The 19,762-nt window shown below is 40.4% G+C and overlaps 1 long non-coding RNA gene across 1 annotated transcript in view; it reads left to right on the top strand.

The window, feature by feature from the left end:
* Window positions 1-19,542, top strand: part of LOC145542346 (uncharacterized) — a 281,064-nt gene extending 261,522 nt beyond the window's left edge. Inside the window, exons 5-8 of the long non-coding RNA XR_014079795.1 lie at window positions 12,298-12,405; window positions 12,732-12,796; window positions 15,881-15,954; window positions 18,147-19,542. This is a non-coding gene — a long non-coding RNA (uncharacterized LOC145542346). The remainder of the gene's footprint in view (window positions 1-12,297; window positions 12,406-12,731; window positions 12,797-15,880; window positions 15,955-18,146) is intronic.
* Window positions 19,543-19,762: the final 220 nt, after the last annotated feature.

The raw sequence follows: 19,762 nt of genomic DNA, 5'->3' as shown, positions 1-19,762 counted from the left end.
TTACAGTAGCCTCAAGACCTCTCCACCCATACAGCACCGATGATAAAACATATAGGTTAATGGTGAAAAGATTTTCCACTGTGAGGAACACCTGGAGAGGTTCGCAGAGTTACATGGAGAAGAGAAGAGGGAGAATGGAGATAGAGGTGACCAGGAGGAGAAGAAGGGGAATCAAAAGGGGAGAGAGCAATCTAGCCAGTAATCAATTTCCTTTGTGCTCTCCACAGCCTGTACCCCACAGAGAGGTTCATGGACTTACATAGAGAAGAGAAGAGGGAGGAAGGAGATAGACGTGGCCAGGAGGAGAAAAGGGGAAATCAAAAGGAGAGAGACAGATCCAGCCAGTAATCAGTTCCCTAAGTGTTCTCCACAGCCCGGAACACACAAAGAGATTCACAGAGTTGGGTAGAGAAGAGAAGAGGGAAGGAGGAGGTAGAGGTGACCTGGGGGAGAAAAAGGAGAGTCAAAAGGGGGAAAGAGTAATCAAGCCAGTAATCACACTCCTAAGTAAAAATGGGTACTGAAGATTGGATTCTTAAAGGTACAAAATTGATAACAAATACCAAAAAGCAAAGATTAAAAATCTAGAGTAGAGGTTAGACTCTCAAAAATACAATATTAACAAAAAAAAATCACAAAAATTATAAAAAATATATATGAAGTTTGCTTTAAAAATAGGGTCTTTTTTTTTTTGCAAGGTAATAGTAGGTTATAAAAATGAAAATTAAAGGAGTAATAAAGGACTTAAAAATAAAAAAAATCTTTTTAAGTTAAAAAAGTGATAATAGTGATAATATATCTAGGAATTTCTCTGGAGCTGTTGTGGGCACTGTGGGATCAGTTCAGTTTCAGATAGTTCCTTGTTACAGCTTATACTTCTCAAGATCTATAGGCCCCTTCCAATGTAGTCGGTGCTAACTATAGGGTTTTAATCTGTTGCACCTGTCATTTCCAAAGCAGTTCCCTCTGTTTATTTTAGCTTCTTCTGTTTGCAGGTCTCTTCAGTGTCTAATTTCCACCCTGACACAAGGGGGCAAAGGTGGTCACTTATTTAGGCTCACTTGTTCAGTCGTGCTGTGGGGAAGGAGGAATACTGCAAACAAATATCACTGGCGTGTGTGGGGAGTGCTCGCAGTGTCTCGGCCACAGTGGGTTTGCCCCTGCTCACAGCGTGTGTGCTTTCCCAGTCTACACTGCTCAGGCTCCAGGTTGCTCTGCAGGAGAACTGTTTAAAGCAGGCCGTGGGTTGCATGCACTTCCCAGGTCTAAGCTGCTCAGGTTCAGGTTCTCGGGCATCCACAAAGGCGCAGACTCACTTGGGCCTGCGTTTTTTGCCCTTCCCAGGTCTGAGCAGCTCAGACAACCAGGTGCTTGGTGAGCGTATTCTCCCCAGGTGGGGGGTGCGTCTTATCACCTCCCCGTCCCAGCCATTCAGTTTCCTGGGTGGCAGGGTGTGCCCATCTCAAGTGTGCCATGTGTCTCTTCTGGGGAGCTAATCTCTGGCTGCGACCCTCCTGGCAGATATCAACCGTCCAGAATCCCAAGAAGTCTTTGTTAGCAACTGGGAGCCTGCTTGCCGTTTGGTAAAGGATGCTGTTTCTGGGCTGAGATTGCCCCTTTCCGGCCCTGGCTGCCCCCCGTCTGGCTCCCTGCCTCTGGCGGGGGGATGGGCCGATCTGCAGCTGGCTAGCTCTCCTCTGGTATTCACTCAGTTCTTTGTTCTGTGAGCGGGCCTGACAGTGCCTTAGGTTAGAGCTTTTTGTGGGATAGTTCTCTCTCTCTCTCTCTCTTTTTTCTCTCTCTCTCTGGCTATTCCACATTTTGGGTTGCTATCTCAGGTTAGCTCCCTCAGATTGTCCTCTGGGCATTCAGGCCTGGTCCTTACCTTAAGCAATGCTACTGGTGCCTCCCTGTTCAGCCCCCACTTGCTGGTGGCAGATGCAAGCCTCTGGGCTACTTCTCTGCTGGGAGTTGCCATTAGGCACGTAATCTGTGGGTTTTATTTATTTGTTTTTCCTCCCAGTTATGTTGCCGTCTGAGATTCCAAAACTCCCCACAGACCCTCTGGTGAGAGGGTTTCCGGGTGTTTGGAAACTTCTCCTCTTTTAAGACTCCCTTCCTGGGACAGGTTTCTGTACCTAACACTTTTGTCTCTTTTTTTTATCTTTTATCTTTTGTCCTATCTCCTTTGGAAGACAATGGGCTGCCTTTCTGGGTGCCTGATGTCTTCTGCCAATATTCAGAGGTTGTTTTGTGGAATTTGCTTAGCATTCAAATGTTCTTTTGCTGAATTTGTGAGGGAGAAAGTGATCTCCCCGTCCTATCCTCCACCATCGGACCACCCCTCACACCAGTGTTCTTGCCTGGGTAATCTCATGGGCAGAGGAGCCTGGTGGGATATAGTCCGTAGGGTTGCAAAGAGTCAGACCAGACTGAAGTGACTTAGCCCACACGTATGTTATATATCATGAGAGATGCTGGGCTGGATGAAGCACAAGTTGGAATCAATATTTCCAGGAGAAATATCAATAACCTCAGATAGGCAAATGACACCACCCTTATGGCAGAAAGAGAAGAAGAACTAAAGAGCCTCTTGATGAAAGTGAAAGAGGAGAGTGAAAAGGTTGGCTTAAAGCTCAACATTCAGAAAACTAAGATCATGGCATCCAGTCCCATCACTTCATGGCAAATAGAGGGGAAGCAGTGGAAACAGTGGCAGACTTTTTTTTGGGGGGGGGCTCCAAAATCACTGCAGATGGTGACTGCAGCTATGAAATTAAAAGATGCTTACTCCTTGGAAGGAAAGCTATGACCAACCTAGACAGTGTATTAAAAAGCAGAGACAGTACTTTGCCAACAAAGGCCCATCTAGTCAAAGCTATGGTTTTTCCAGTAGTCATGTATGGATTTGAGAGTTGGACTATAAAGAAAGCTGAGTGATGAAGAATTGATGCTTTTGAACTGTGGTGTTGGAGAAGACTCTTGAGAGTCCCTTGGACTGCAAGGAGATCCAACCAATCCATCCTAAAGGAAATCAGTCCTGAATATTCATTGGAAGGACTGAAGCTGAAGCTGAAACTCTAACACTTTGGCCACCTGATGCAAAGAGCTGACTCATTTGAAAAGACCCTGATTCTGGGAAAGTTTGAAGGCGGGAGGAGAAGGGGATGATAGAGAATGAGTTTGTTTGATGACATCATGGACTCAATGGGCAGGAGTTTGAGTAAACTCTGGGAGTTGGTGATGGACAGGGAAGCCTGGCGTGCTGCGATCCACGGGGTCACAAAGAGTCAGACACGACTGAGTGACTTAACTGACTGACCGATGTTATATGTGAAAGTTAAGAAGCTAAATCTTAGTATTCAATATTTAGAAATGTCTTAAGAATCTCTATATAGTTCTTACTTCTCAGTGAAAACTACACCAATTCTTTATTGACTACTCTAGTTCTACCAACACCAACCCCACCTTGCCTTATTCTGTTCTATTGTTTCTTGTCTGCCATTATTCAATTTTCCCTCTTTTTCATGACTGTTAACATCTAACAGACTACAGGCATACCTCACTTTGTTTCACTTTGCAGATATTGCCTTTTTTTTTTTTTTAAACAAATTGAAGGTTGTGACAACCCTACTTTGAGCGTCTCCTGGCACCATATTTTTCCCAGGAGCATTTGCTTACTTCATGTCTCTGTATCACATTTTGGTAATTCTCTTAATATTTCAAACTTTTTCATTATTATATTTGTTATGGTGATCTATGATCAATAATCTTTGTTACTACAATGACTTACTGAAGTCTCAGATAATGGCTAGCATTTTGTAGTAATATTTAAAGTATGTACATTGTTTTTCAGACATAATGCTATTGCATGTTTAAATATGCTACAGTATAGTGCAAAAGTAACCTATATGCACTGGGAAATGAAAATTATGTAATTTGATTTGATGACTTTCATTTATTGTGTTAGTCTGAAGACTGAACCTACAATATCTTCAAGGAATGCCAGTAATTTAATTTTTCAATTTATTTTTCATCCCTTCTTGCCCACATTCCTCACAACAATGTAAGCTCAGCATAGATATCTTAGTTTTGTTGTCTCTGTCTCCAGAGTTGAACTTGTTGAAGCAGTATAATGGTGGTTACAGGGTCTGGGATGTGGGGGAATTGGGGAGATGTTGTTTAAGGGCGCAAGCCTGAAACCAATTGCTATGTCCTGATGATCTAATGCACAGCATAGTATTTGTCATCTACAATACTGTGTTCTGTACTTCAAAGTTGCTAAGAGACTAGATCTTAAATGTTTTCACCACAAAAATGGTAATTATGTGATATGATAGAGATGTTAACACTACAGTGGTAATCAAGCTGCAATACATAAATGCATCAAAATAACATGTTGTACATGTTAATTGAAATACAACATTTTAAAAGTTTATACCAAGCTTTCTGGCAGTGACAACCTCTTCACGAGAACGTGCCTCTCACAAAGGATCTGCTTCATCCCTCTCCAGCAGAGAAGAGGAAACACAAGAAGTGCTGCCTGGTGCAGAGCCCAAATTCCTGTTACATGGATCTGAAATGACCAGAAGGCTATGAAACACCACTGTCATTAGCCAGGTACAAAGAGTGTTTTGTGTGTTGGCTGCTCTACTGTCCTCTGCCAGCCTATAGGAGGAAAAGTAAGGCTTACAGAAGGATGCTCCTTCAGATGGGGCATCAAGATGAATGGGAAACCTTCCCAATAAACATATTTTGCATACATCCTGTTAGCTGTCTTATTTTACTACTAGGGAGTTCTTACCTCACATATTCAGGGTAACCAGAAGAGTGCACTCTAGAGTCATTTGGGCCAATTTGAAATAAAATGAAGGCAGTTTCCAAGTCTGAAGTCCCTGATGCTGAATATAAGGACTCCTTAATAAAAGGAAAGCTGTTGATGCCAATACAGGGTAAAAAGGAGAATCTGGTAAGAACCTATGAACTTCTGAAGGACACCTGAGTCTTCACTTGATATATACATTGGCAGAATAAAAGAAGCTACTCTGTTGAGTAAATCTAGGACAAATGTTGCATTTAAAAATTTGTGTGCTCCTGAGAGTATCTACCTGAAACACTCAAAACTCAACCCTCTAGGAAATTCTTTTGCGTCTTACCAGAGAAAAAGAGGTGAACTAAACTTGGCTTCTCTACCTCTTTTTAGCTTTTTGTCTCTATAACATAATAAACTATAATTCCTGAGCATCTTGTTTCTTTTCAGCTTACAAATGAATATTTAAATTCTCTGCCACTGTAAAATACCTGATATCTTTCCTGTGCAGTTTAACTCCAGGTGACATCCTTCCCTTCAAGTTTGTAACAATGGTGATTCAACTTCTACTTTTATTCCCTCTATCCTGAACCAATGACCTCTTAAATCCAGGGGTCACTTGTCCTTTTTCATTCAGGTGTTATTTCTAGGGAACATTCTGATTTGTATATAACTTTGTCCTCAATAAAACTTCAGACTTTTGTCTTTGAAGCATTAAAAACAGTTTATATCAATAGAAAATGAACCTGTGATGTGTTAAAACTACTTACCTAAAAACTAGTAAAAATTAATGCAAGTTTATTTTTTAAATTGTCTAACTGCATTCCAAAAGGAGTTCAGTTCAGTTCAGTTGCTCAGTCGTGCACGACTCTTTGTGACCCCATGAATCGCAGCACGCCAGGCCTCCCTGTCCATCACCAACTCCCAGAGTTTACCCAAACCCATGTCCATCGAGTTGGTGATGCCATCCAACCATCTCATCCTCTGTCATCCTCTTCTCCTCCTGCCCCCAATCCTTCCCAGCATTAGGGTCTTTTCCAGTGAGTCAACTCTTTGCAAGAGGTGGCCAAAGTATTGGAGTTTTAGCTTCAACATCAGTCCTTCCAATGAACAACCAGGACTGATCTCCTTTAGGATGGACTGGTTGGATCTTCTTGCAGTTCAAGGGACTCTCAAGAGTCTTCTCCAACACCACAGTTCAAAAGCATCAATTCTGCAGCGCTCAGCTTTCTTCATCATCCAACTCTCACATCCATACATGACCACTGGGAAAACCATAGCCTTGACTATGCATTCCAAAAGGAGAGATTACTGAAAATGTAAGAGTATTTGAATGAGTTATATATTGACCTACAAAACTCCTGAGAAGTTTAAGAGATCCCCAAATGGAATCTATTATGCCTTACATCCCTGGTGAAAGACTGATCAACCAGAACTTATCTTGGATTCCCAGTTGCAAAACTCTGCCATTAAATAAAGTTTTACTGAATGTGATAAATTTTATTATTCAGATCTAAAATTTTATAATCTATTAAATTTTACTTTATAACGAATTTGTGCAGCTGGAGTCATTCAATTCAGCAGACGAATGATGTTTGATGAATCTTCTAACATTTTGTCAAATTGTAGTTTGTCTTGCAAGAAAATTTCATATTATTGAGTGATTCTACACCATTTAATTTTTCATGGAAGATGACTAACCTCTAGGAGAGGAACTGGAAAGTAGGTTAATGATTAGTCAGCTGGTAAAAGTACTTTATCTAATTTACAAATACTTATTAATAAGAGAACAGTTATTTTAAAGTAATTTTTAGATCAGGGACACTCCTTGTGTGTGATGCTCTAAATACATGGGTAGCTGTTCAGTTCAAATGGAATAGTGGTTATGAATACATCTTTCTCAAGCTTGTGGAACACAAACAATTATTTCTGTAATATTAAAAAATTAAGCATATTGGTTTGAATTGAATTGGTATCTAAAATTCTTACTGTAAGAAGAACTTAGTAGGATATGGATGAGTGACAAGTTTTGCAGAACAAATCCAGCAAACATTTTTTTTCATCAAAGACCCCAAAATACTCTATTCAAAACAGTGTGCAGCTAGGTAACCATTTGTTCCCAAGTTTAGATGTTCTATTTATGAAATTATGTTCTCAATATTCCAGCAATATCCAGATAGGTTTTCACAAAGAACCTATGTATGGAATGGAAATTAGAACAGAGGGAAGGGACCAGTATTTTAGAAACAAAGAAATTATTTTGACAATTATTTAAATTATACAAAATGTTTGATAAAACAAAAATTTTGTTCACACAAAGCTAATTTTTGGACCTCATTTTGCAGAGTAGCCATTTGGAGCTCACTTATGTTATTAAACACAAGAAATCACTTTTTCAGAGAGAAGTAGAGGAAAGTAAATGCCTCTATATGGTAAGGGATTTTGAAGATGTTTTTGTGCTTTTAGAATATATATATGTATGTATGTATTAAAGAAGAGTTATTCAAAAACTTTTTTTTGTTTGAAAGAAGACTTTGTTTGCAAAATGTATTGAGGATATGCTTTATGAAGCTAATACAGGAAGCTAATCCCAGCTAATTTGATGGGGTAGTTGCCTACAGAAATTTAGTCATTGTTGAGGGTTAAATATCTGTGGATCTTTGTATGTCTTGGTAACAGAAGCACTGACTATATTTGTTCCAGACTCTTTTTTTCAAGGTGAGTTGTTCAGTGAACAGGGAGATAGTGTCTCATGCTGGAGCAAAGGAAAGGTTTGTTTATAGCTTTAGAAATAGAGATAACGTCTCCCTCCAGAGCACAGGTCAGCTGTACTTACTGTTCAGTAAAATAAAATTTTCCCTTCTGGAGCAAATAAACAGGCATGCTTACTGCACATTATAAAAGATTTGAGTTCCCTAAATTCAGAGCTGCCTTCCTATAATGCAGTTGACAATGTGCAGGTGTCACCTGGCATTCTATTATCCTTTGAGAGTTGGCACTCAGGAAAGTGGCACAAACGCATGCGTGTACTCTGGGGACTGCTGTTGCTGTGAGTTTTAATCAAGTTCTTTGCTTCTGATCCAAGAGTTTCATGTTGGCTTCCAGCATCCATGAAACTGTGGCAGGCTAACATGTTAGCATTCAGGTAAGGTAGCCTCTCAAATCTTTTGAAAGTCTTAGTGACAAGGGTCAGAGCTGACAGAGACATTGCTTTCTAGAAGAGAATGGATAAGCACCTTATGGTCCAATTAATGGGCCTTGAGAGAAATCCTTTGTATTTGTAGTGAGCATGTTGAGCAACTTCAGGTCAACTAGACAGTAAATGATTCATTATTTTATTTCTGAATAATGAGAATTTGAAGATGTGGTCATAGGTCAAATGTTAGGAAACTGGTTCAAAGATAGCTGCTCAAACGGTGGTGTCATATTAATACAGCAGAGCACTTGAAATCTATCACATCCAAACTCTTTTCTAATAAAATTATGGTAATAAACTGGGGCAAACCAGTAAATATAAATTGGGACCCTCCCCATGTAAATACATATTGCATTAGACTCTTAAAAGCTGGGATTGAAAGAAGGCATTTGCAACATCAATCACTGAAAACCAATCCCTTCTGGCTTGTTAACATCTTTTGTATTTTTAATATCATGTCTGGAACTGCTGAGACTGTATGGTATTATTTACTTCATACTGTGATAATCTATAGAATATCTATAAGCCATCTTCCTTTTCCACAGACTACATAGGGCTATAATACAGAGAATTAGTTTGTGTCAATACTCCTGTTTTTAACACATCACTGAATAAGTCTGTTTCTTAACAGATATTCCCTGTTGCTTCAAACTAAGAAGTGTGTAGGCTCAGGCAATTCCAGAGGCTCCCATTTAGCATGGCCAATTAATACTGGCTAAAGGGCAATTTTATGTGTCTTGTACTTAAAATATCAGGTAGAGGAAGTGTTCCCCAATCAGATATAATATCTATTTTAAGAAAACATTCAGGTAATGGAGATGCAATTACCTCACATAACATTTGTCCAAGCATTCTATTTGCATCCAAATTTTTACTTTAACTCCATCTACAGAATCATCTTCATATGCTTCCAATCTACTATTGCTCCTTGTAGAGGTGCTCTGGTTGTTGCTAATTTTCCTCCAGATGGGGGGCTTGCTTGCCAATCTGGAAGTCAGGTTTCAGTCTGCTTAATTGTACCAAATAGTATTAAGATTTGTCTTGGATGGGCTGAAGTCTCACCCCTCTCTCAGACAATAGTTACCGAAATGAGGATCTGCTATGAATAGGAAAAATGGAAAATCTGATTACTATGGACAGAAATGAGGCAAATTATTAGAAATTCATCTGGTACTAAATCTAGGGTGTGCATGCAGTGCTTGTTAAGGATAAAGACGATATAGTTGGTTTTGTCTTGTGGTTTAACTCCTCCTGCTGTTTGATATGCCACTTTGAGATCCATTTGGAGATAACAGTAAAGATCTGAGGTTTTTTTTTTTTTTAAAGTTGGTACTCGCCTCCCCGCTAAAAGGAAATTGCAAGATCTCTTCAAGAGATTTCCCTGAGAAAGTAACTTTCTTGGGAACCAGTAGATGAGTGAAGTGAAAAGTTAACGTGTTAATCAATCAGTCGTGTCTGACTCTTCGCAACCCCATGGATCTGCTGTCCATGGGATCTACCAGCCAAGAGTACTGGAGTGGGTTACCGTTCCCTTATCCAGGAGATCCTCCCAACTCAGGGACTGAACCAGAGTCTTCTGCATTGCAGGCAGATTATTTACCATCTGAGCTACCGGGAAAGCCCCAGATGAGTGCCTAACTACTATTTATATCTGGGCTGTTACTGTCCTAGACTGGGCTTACTATACTGATGAACATGCTGCTGCTGCTGAGTCGCGTCAGTCGTGTCCAACTCTGTGCGACCCCATAGACGGCAGCCCACCAGGCTCTGCCATCCCTGGGATTCTCCAGGCAAGAACACCGGAGTGGGTTGCCATTTCCTTCTCCAATGCATGCAAGTGAAAAGTGAAAGTGAAGTCGCTCAGTCGTGTCCGACTCTTAGCGACCCCATGGACTGCAGCCTACCAGGCTCCCCTGTCCATGGGATTTTCCAGGCAAGAGTACTGGAGTGGGGTGCCATTGCCTTCTCCGCTGATGAACATGAAGAACTGGAAAATGAAAACTCATCCAAAGAATTATAGATCAACATTTGAAATTGGCCCCACCAATGAAGAAAACTTCTCTAGCCTTTTTGTTAAAATCAGGCAAAATCTAGGATGTTGTCATGGCAATAGACCAGCAGATGCTCATGATTAGGATGGACTCTGAAAAGAAAATCTTGCCACTGTGTGAATCAAATCCAAGTCAGCTAAATGTGCAAACCCTGAGGTCCTGATGGAAAGCAATGTGTCTGTGGCTGCTTTATTAAGGGGTACACAAAGTTGTGTACCAGACATCTGGAATGCAAAGTCAAGTGGGCCTTAGGAAGCATCACCATGGACAAAGCTTGTGGAGGTGATGGAATTCTAGTTGAACTATTTCAAATCCTGAAAGATGATGCTGTGAAAGTACTGCACTCAATATGCCAGCAAATTTGGAAAATTCAGCAGTGGCCACAGGACTGGAAAAGGTCAGTTTTCTTCAAACCCAAAGAAAGGCAATGCTAAAGAATGCTCAAACTACCGCAAATTGCTAGCAAGCGAAAGTGAAAGTCACTCAGTCATGTCTGACTCTTTGCGACCCCATGAAATATACAGTCCATGGAATTCTCCAGGCCAGAATATTAGAGTGGGTAGCCTTTCCCTTCTCTGAGGGATCTTCCCAACCCAGGGATCAAACCCAGTTCTCCGGCATTACAGACAGATTCTTTACCAGCTGAGCCACAAGGGAAGCCCAAGAATACTGGAGTGGGTAGATTATCCCTTCTCCAGTAGATCTTCCCGACCCAGGAATCGAACTGGGATCTCCTGCATTGCAGGCAGATTCTTTACCAACTGAGCTATCAGGGAGCCCATGCTAGCAAAGCAATGCTCAAAATTCTCCAAACCAGGCTTCAACAATAAGTGATCCATGAACGTCCAGATGTTCAAGCTGGTTTCAGAAAAGGGAGAGGAACCAGAGATCAAATTGCCAACATCCGTTGGATCATCAAAAAAGCAAGAGAGCTCCAGAAAAACGTCTACTTTTGCTTTATTGACTACACCAAAACCTTTGACTGTGTGGATCACAGCAAACTGGAAAATTCTTCAAGAGATGAGACCAGACCTCCTGACCTGCCTCCTGAAAAATATGTATGCAGGTCAAGAAGCAACAGTTAGAACTGGACATGGGACAACAGACTGGTTCCAAATCAGGAACGGAGTACCTGAAGGCTGTATATTGTCACCCTGCTTATTTAACTTATATGCAAAGTACATCATAAGAAACATTGGGCTAGATGAAGCACGAGCTGGAATCAAGATTGCCAGGAGAAATATCAATAACCTCAGACATGCATATGACACCACCCTTATGGCAGAAAGTGAAGAAGAACTAAAAGAGCCTCTTGATGAAAGTGAAAGAGGAGAGTGAAAAAGTTGGCTTAACGCTCAACATTCAGAAAACTAAGATCATGGCATCCGGTCCCATCACTTCATGACAAATAGATGGGGAAACAATGGAAACAGTGAAAGACTTTATTTTTGGGCCTCCAAAATCACTGCAGATGGTGATTGCAGCCATGAAATTAAAAGACGCTTGCTCCTTGGAAGAAAAGCTATGACCAACCTAGAAAGCATATTAAAAAGCAGATACATTACTTTTCCAAAAAGGTCCATCTAGTCAAAGCTATGGTTTTTCCAGTAGTCACGTGTGGATGTGAGAGTTGGACTATAAAGAAAGCTGAGCGCAGAAGAATTGATGCTTTTGAACTGTGGTGTTGGAGAAGACTCTTGAGAGTCCCTTGGACTGCAAGGAGATCCAACCAGTCCATCCTAAAGGAGATAGTCCTGAGTGTTCATTGAAAGGACTGATGTTGAAGCTGAAACTCCAATACTTGGGCCACCTGATGCGAAGAGCTGACTCACTTGAGAAGACCCTGATGTTGGGAAAGATAGAAGGCAGGAGGAGAAGGAGATGACAGAGGATGAGATGGTTGGATGGCATCATGGATTCAATGGACATGAGTTTGAGTAAACTCCAGGAGGTGGTGATAGACAAGGAAGCCTGGTGTGCTGCAGTCCATGGGTTTGCAAAGAGATGCTACCGATCGACTGAACTGAATTGACACAAAGTTGAAATAAATGGTATGAGGTGTGAGGATCTTGCTGTTTAAACTGGAGCACTGAGTGGCCCCCTGACACAGAAGTATTTTTAGTTGGGCTGTGATTGAGCAGCTTCTTAAAGCTGAGAGTGAATGCATAAGCCTTGCTTACTGACATGGGGTCATTGTCTGTCCTTGTGTGCCATGTTTCCTCTCTTTCCCTCTGCTCCAGCATCAGCTGATTTAAGAATAAAGGTGCTAAGATGTGAAGCCAAGGTCTTGCTGTCTCAAGGGTGAACAGAGGTCACAGGCAGCCAAGTATGCTGGTAAATTTGGGCAGGTGAGGACTCAAACTTTTATAACTTAGATACAGGCACCTCAGTCACTTACCATTGGGGGATGGGGACTCTTAATTCAAATAATATGGTTTGGGAAGGGTTCAGTTGTTAAGGGAGGCTAACATTTCTTTGTGGGCACTTTGGTATAACTCTATGCCCTGTTGGGGCTTCTATATCTGAATGTATACTAAGAATTGATGTTTTATATTTGTATAATACTACTCTATCCTATCAGGGTCAGTAGGGAATTTTCTTATCATGAGAGAGACACATCAGTCAGGGGGAGATAGCATCTCTGGAGTCCTTAAACACTGATGTCTCCTTCCAGGTGCCAGTGTTGGTGACTGATTTTGTATATGGAGCCTCTGGCAAAGAAAGCAGCCTTTACTAGTGGTAGGTACCATGAGGATTTTGGACTCTTGCCCCCTTGACAGGGCTACCTGGTAAACCTCTTGAAAAGCAGCCTTCAGTTTTCTACTGGCCCCTTGTTGTTCAAACTTAACACTTCCCCAGGATACTTTGTGATTCTATAGCCTGTTATTATTTCTTTTTGGCATTGGTCAACTTGGACTCAGTGACTAACAAGGTCAGAAGGGCCTAACAAGCCTTGCTTGTTAAATGGAAAATAGTGCATTTAAGATATGCAGTCCTTGCTGCAGTATCTGTTTGGTCTGCCATTTGGGAAACTACAGGCTGGAAGGTTGAAGATATTCTTCTTGAGACCACAAACCATAGAGACAAATAGAAGCTGCTGATCAAATTGGCTGGGTCACGCATATAAGTGACTCATTTTAAAGGATTATTATTTGATGAGATTGACTAGAATTAAGCTGCCGATTAAGCCTGCACTGCCCATATTGCCACTGTTGCTGCCTGAATACAATGCCATACTGGACAGGGCAACATACCCATCATTGTAGACTGGGCTCAAGTAAAAGACTATACATTTCTGGTACCCCTGTAGTCAGCTTTGTGGCTTCTGTCAAAAGTGACCCGTTTGACTCACAGTGAGGGAGCCCTCACTCTACAGGGCATGGCGGCTGCTGCTGCTTTGGTGAGTTGACAACATCAGATTTTGACTTCTCTTTGGGCTTTCCTTGTGGCTTCTCTGCTGTTGATACCTTTTCAAATTATGGTATGGCTGTTGAGTCTCAACTGGCTCTGACTATACTGTTGCGGAACTTGAAAATTATCCATGCTATACTTTCATCTTCCTGGATCGTTTGCAGAAAGCAGTACTCCTTTTATTGTGTGTGCATGCTCAGATGCTTGGTTGTGTCCCACTCTTTGTGACCCCATGAACTGTAGCCCTCCATGGTCTTCTGTTCATGGAATTTTCCAGGCAGAAATACTGGAGTGGGTTGCCATTTCCTCCTCCAGGGGATCTTCCTAATCCAAGTATTGAACCCACAGCCTCCTGAAAGGCAGCCAGATTCTTTACCATCTGAGCCATAAGGGAAGCCCTACTCCTTTTATTACAAGCACTCAAAAATAGATTTTATAGTCAATATATTTGATAGAACTTCCAAACTCCCTGCCATCTATAGGCAACTGGTATAACTGACTGTTGAAGGGCATCCTCAAAATTCAACTTAAAATGATTTCTATTTCTCACCTCTTTCTTGTCCATACATCTTAGTAATGAACTTCGCTGAAATGTGTCTGTCCCAAGATAAGTTATTCACTCTTGACAAAAATGGTAGTGGTTTATGCAAACTGATTTTGAAAATTCAGAATTCCACCCTGACTGTGAAGAAGGGTTTTTCTTTTCTATTACTGAAACCCTGTTTGGTGCACTTCCTGATGGTGCCCTGTGAAAATGTGTGCCTAAGGATTCAAACTTAATTGTAGTTCAGACACCTAGATTATCTTGTTACATTGACATAGTCCTAGATGTTATGGATGATGACCGCTTGGTAGAGAAGTATCTCAATATGCCCCTACACAGTGACTCCTACAGATTAAATGGGTCTCTGTAAGTTTGATAAAAATGCTCTTTACCTTTCTGGACTGATCCTTTTGAATGAATGGTTCGAGTGCACATAGGGAATCATAGAAAGAATGTGAAATTGTAGCTACTGGCATGACACCCACTGATTTTGTAGACATGAAAGGAGCTTCTTAGAGGAAGTTGCAAGATGCTCATAAATAATGAATCATGTATGAGCATCTTGCAGCAGGTATTCATACACTAGGAGTAATCCAGTAAGAAAAAGGGACAGAGAATATGTCCCTGAATTTAGCTAAGCATACAATAGCAATCTTGGTTCTGAAGTCTGTTGAGGTTAGTGTTAACTCATTGGTCAGAGTTGTTAAGAATGAATTCTAGATGTACTCCTTGTGGTTCAAAGTAGAATCTGTATAATCATCAATACAATGTACTGAGATTAATTGGAAAAGTCACTATAGAAACTTAAGGAGAAAGCCACCTGTCTTTTCACAGTATCTCTTGATGGTTGAGACACTTTGTTCAGCTGGAATACTTCAGGCCTCACCCTATTTCTTAGGTCCTGTTGTGGGTCTTAGTAAATGCTGTATGAGAAAAAATGTAATGAATTGGGTTCTAGCATCTATTGGTTAGATGAAGCAGAATAGCTGTCAGAGTAGGGCATTTACTGGAAAACTCACCAGAAGTCAGACAGCATAGAAACTTGGGTAGATATCCACCACCATTTTTGGTAGATAATTCTCCATGGGCTTCTCACATTGCTACACGCATCTTTTAAAGGACAGTTATGCTCTGATAGCCTTGGAAGATGAGTATTATTTTCTGGAATGGAGGGCATGGTTAGTTCAATCCTTGTGAATCCATCTAGCATCAGAAAAGACAATGTTACCCTCAGAGCAAAAGGCCGGCATGCTTATTGGCTATTATAAATTTCAAATCTGCTAATCTCAGGATTACTTCTCAGTAAAACAATATATATATATATTTTATTTGCATTGCCTATGGAAACTGGGGAGAAGGAAATGGCAACCCACTCTTGCCTGGGATATCTCATGGGCAGAGGAGCTTGGTGGGATACAGTCCATGGGGTCGCAAAGAGTTGGACGTGACTGAGCAACTCAGCACATGGAGACTAGAGATTAGGGAACTGGTATAAAAACTTCTGGTCCTCTGCTACTGCCATGTGTCTGACCAAGGTTCTGTGCCTTCTGCCAGGATTTATGAAACTGTGGCTGGTTAACTTGTTAGTTCACAAGCAGGTTAAACATCAGATACTTTACAGGTATTGGTGGTGATAAGGTAGCACATTGACTATCTTGACTCTCCCAATTGTGTGATTTTATTTCTTACCCTGGATACACATTAGAATCATCTGGGGTTTAAAAAGTACTCTGCCTTTGACTTACTTAACACAATTGAAAATCGGATTCTCCGAGGGTAGGACATGAACATTGCTGGTTTTTAAAGCCTCCCTAAATAATGATAATGAGCTATCAGGAAAATCACTGAGTAAGCGCTTACCCTTACAGCTGAATACATCAAGTGTTGGCTGTGTACTTCAGCATTATACTGTACTCCATCATCCATGCTGTCTCAGGCAAAGGTAAAGAATCCATAAATCAATAGTTAAATAATTGTGCATTAAATCAGTTTTGTGACTATGTGTGCTTCAGTGATATCTATTGGTCTTCCACAAACTTTACTTCCTGATGGTATTAGTTTTTCCTTGTCTGTTGTTAGACATTTCCTATTGATAATACAGGCTGTTTCCTAGACTTTTACAGGATGGCCATCTTCAACTTGATTTATGCCTCTTGTTAATGATATCGCATGCTATTGCAGGCATTCTAATTTATCACTGAACCCTTGAAGCTCAGCAGCAAACCTGGTCAGGGTTATTAATGCTTATGATCTGTCATCTTAGATGGAATTTTGCCCTGGAACACAAGTTCTGAATGATTAGTAGTCAAGTATAAAGTGGATTTATCAAACCACTGAGCAACTTAGATGCTGATTAGCCAGCAAGGACTGATGAACAAATATAAATGTAACACATATAATTGTCCCCCAATACTTGAAGTGGAAGGAAGTTGTATTTCATATGACCTTATATTTCATATGACCTCATATTTCATATGAGGTATTGCCTTGGGCTTCTATGAGCCAAGGTCAAGCCAAATTTTGGGGACAGCCATCTTCCTTTTCTAGATCATACCAGTAAGTTGGGGATTGTAGTTCAGAAAAATTAGAGAGAGTCCTTTGTCCATTGAGAAAGCTGCAAAAGTGCTCCTGGTTTAAGCCCAGCTGCTGGGGTGATGGATAATCACCTTCCATGTTCACATGCTCAGCACAGGGCCCTCACTGCCCTTCTGTCTGGGATTCAGATTCCACCAGGTTTCATGTTGCCTTTGCGCTCAAGGTCCTGCCATCTCAGGGCCCTACGTATGAAGAGCACGAGTCCCTGCCACATAAGGAAATACCTTTCTGCTGCTTCTTCCATTTCTGGAGGAATTCAGTCACATTTCTCACATCTAGCCATCAGCCCCCAGTTCGTGGTACCTTGCCTAACCTGAACAGTTCTCTTTCTAATTCTTCTCAAGCCTGATTTTTAATAACCAAAGACTGGTTTACTCAACTTTTGGAATGATTATTTAGATATCCTTATCCAAAACTCTTCTTCTTAGGGGAGAGGGGAAATATTCTTAACTGTTGATAATAAATTTACTACAAAGAAATCAACTACAGTTAATTTTTCAGCAAGATCATTGTTCTAGAGAAAATTTTCAGTTAACCATTCTGGCACTGAACATGCATCTATATAGCTTTGTTAGTTAAGTGTGATGAGCAAACGTACAAATGAAATCAAGCTAGAGATTAACTAAGAACCAAGGTATTATCCTACAAAAACTAGCCATATGAATAGAGAATGCAGAATAAAAAGAATAAGGATATAATAGGTTTGTAGTTAGCCTAGCAATGTTATCAATGTATAAAGAACAAAGAATTCAGTACATTGAAACATGCTGTGAGATGAAAATGTGATTTAAATATATCAGTGTTATTTTTAGTAGGTATTCATAGAAAGAATAATGTCACGAACTTATGCCCTGCCTTTAAGAAATCATTTAATTCTTTATTCAAAATCACTAATAACATAGAGACAAGGGTAGTTATAAGGTCATTATAATAAGTTTTGAATAAATTTCTATCATGTTAAAGTTGCATATAGTCCTATCAAAAACCAGCAGGAGTGGAATAGTTTGTGTTACCATTAGGAAAATACTTGTAAACCCTGGGCAACTGCTTCTTGTGTAACAATCAAATTAACTTGAAGGCTTTGTTACATTTAGAGTACCATGTTGGACATTGTGGGGAAAGAACAAATAAACAATACATGAATATTACAACTAGGGACTCATATTCTACTGACAAAAATCTATTTCTAAATAAGTAATGTAAGAAAAGTTAAGTACTCCAATAGGGGTCCTATAATCAATACAAAATGAAACTTTGGTAAAGTTTCAAGAAAGAGGTGTGATTTGAGTCAGGACTTAAAGCATTCATATAATCTGTGAGTAGCATGGTGTGAGGAGGTGGCATGGTGAGAACAAGGAGTGTACTGACACATTCTTGATCAATTAATATGGTTACATGTCATCATACGAGCTGGTATTAAGCAGCAGTAGAGGCCCCAGTTGAGTTGTGACTGAGAGTCAGACATATTTAGCATGTCTAATTTGGTGCTCATCTAGTGAATCCCAGATATTTTTTGATAGTAGTGTATTACCTTTGCAGGGATGACTCTTCCAGGAGGATATTTGTATCCAAGTACCAGTACCTGGAGATAAAGCAAGGGGCAGATGACAAAGAACAGTGGAGAAGAACAGGATAGTGTCTGTTTTCTCAGCTCTGGTTTCTGAGCCTTCCCTTCCACCACAAGTTGACAAAACATATTTCATGAGGGAATTTAGCAGAACCAGGGAGGTAAGCAGTGTAAGTACTGGGATGACAAATTTTCACAAAGGAGAGATGGGCAATCTTCTTGTTTTTGCATGAAACTTGGAATCAGTTGAGATTATGAGGATGCAAGACCTTCGAAAGTGGTACATAGTGGAGCGTTGGCACCAGTAGGGGCAACGGTGTGCAGTGTGAAAGGCACTAGGGATTTCCTGGGAGAGCTGGAACAGAGATGGGCGATGTGCATCTGTGAAATGCCCTCTCAATGCCCACAGAGTGTTCGAAAAGGCCCTTAGTGGTTGGCTGAATGTCTAGGTCAGGTGCAGTCAATGAGTTAGGAAGTTTGATCTCATTAATATCCAGAGAACTAAAGAGGCTTTGGAAAATTTAGGGCTTCTATACCATTTATAGGAGAACACAGAGTGTTTATATTATTAATATGTTTACAGAAAATCTATTCATCCAATTTACACCAGTCACAAAGACATAAAAATAAAAATTCTAGGGCCTCTTTTCCTGTTAATTTCAAGGTACGTATCTAGCAGATGGGTTGCGGGGGGTCGCCTGTCCTAGATGCCACACTCACTTAGGAGGCTTCCTAAACAATATTGGCATCTCTCAGGTGCACATAATGTTTAGAAACTACACAGTAGCAATCAAAGAACTACAGAAATCTAGCTTCTTGAACTTATTTCTGCAAACTAGATTTAGGGCAGGTATGCTAACTGATGAACTGTTAATAAAACTTTGTCACTTTTACTGCTTTCTTTAGTTATAACCAAGCTAGAAATATCACAATCAATCAATCTGCTCTTATTTAAATGGCCATAAAGAGGTGAAGGAATGAAGAAAGTGGCCCACAAGATCTAGAAAGGTCAGAGGTCAAAAGTAACAGTGGGCATGCCAGACTATTTTCAGCCTGCATTTTTTCACTATGGATTTCTTTGAGTAGAACTATTGGCTATAACTTCTTTCCTGCCAGCAGCAAATATTTCTGGGTCTAGAGATAAGACAAAAATAGATTAAATGCCCTCTTTATTTTGATGAGGCACAATATTGTATTACTGTGTAGTCTGTCATTATGTTTTACTTTTCCTCCTGCCTTAGGTCTGTATGAATGACAGGAATATCTTTTATCTCAAAGACAGAATTTTTTTAGACAGTGAAGGATCCCCAACTGTGTAGGAACAAAAATGGTACAAAGAGAAAATATACTAAGCAAAAATAAAATAAATTAAGCAATTGGGCCCTCCTCTTTAATATTTCTAAAATGTCTTCCTTGCATTAGAAAAAGTCTGACATATCATTAATCTCACCTGAAGCCCCAGTGAGACCTCTCTTTATAGGAACAAAATCTTAATGGTCCATTGGAGGTTCAATATTTAATTAGGATAAGCTTTGCACCTGAAGGCCATTTGGCTTCTTCTCTCATCAAAGTCTGGAGTAGAAAATGA

The sequence above is a fragment of the Giraffa tippelskirchi genome, chromosome 3, assembly GCF_054371585.1.
Source record: "Giraffa tippelskirchi isolate mGirTip1 chromosome 3, T2T-mGirTip1v1.2.pri, whole genome shotgun sequence".
NCBI lineage: Eukaryota > Metazoa > Chordata > Mammalia > Artiodactyla > Giraffidae > Giraffa > Giraffa tippelskirchi.
This window is presented reverse-complemented; position numbering and strand designations above follow the sequence as displayed.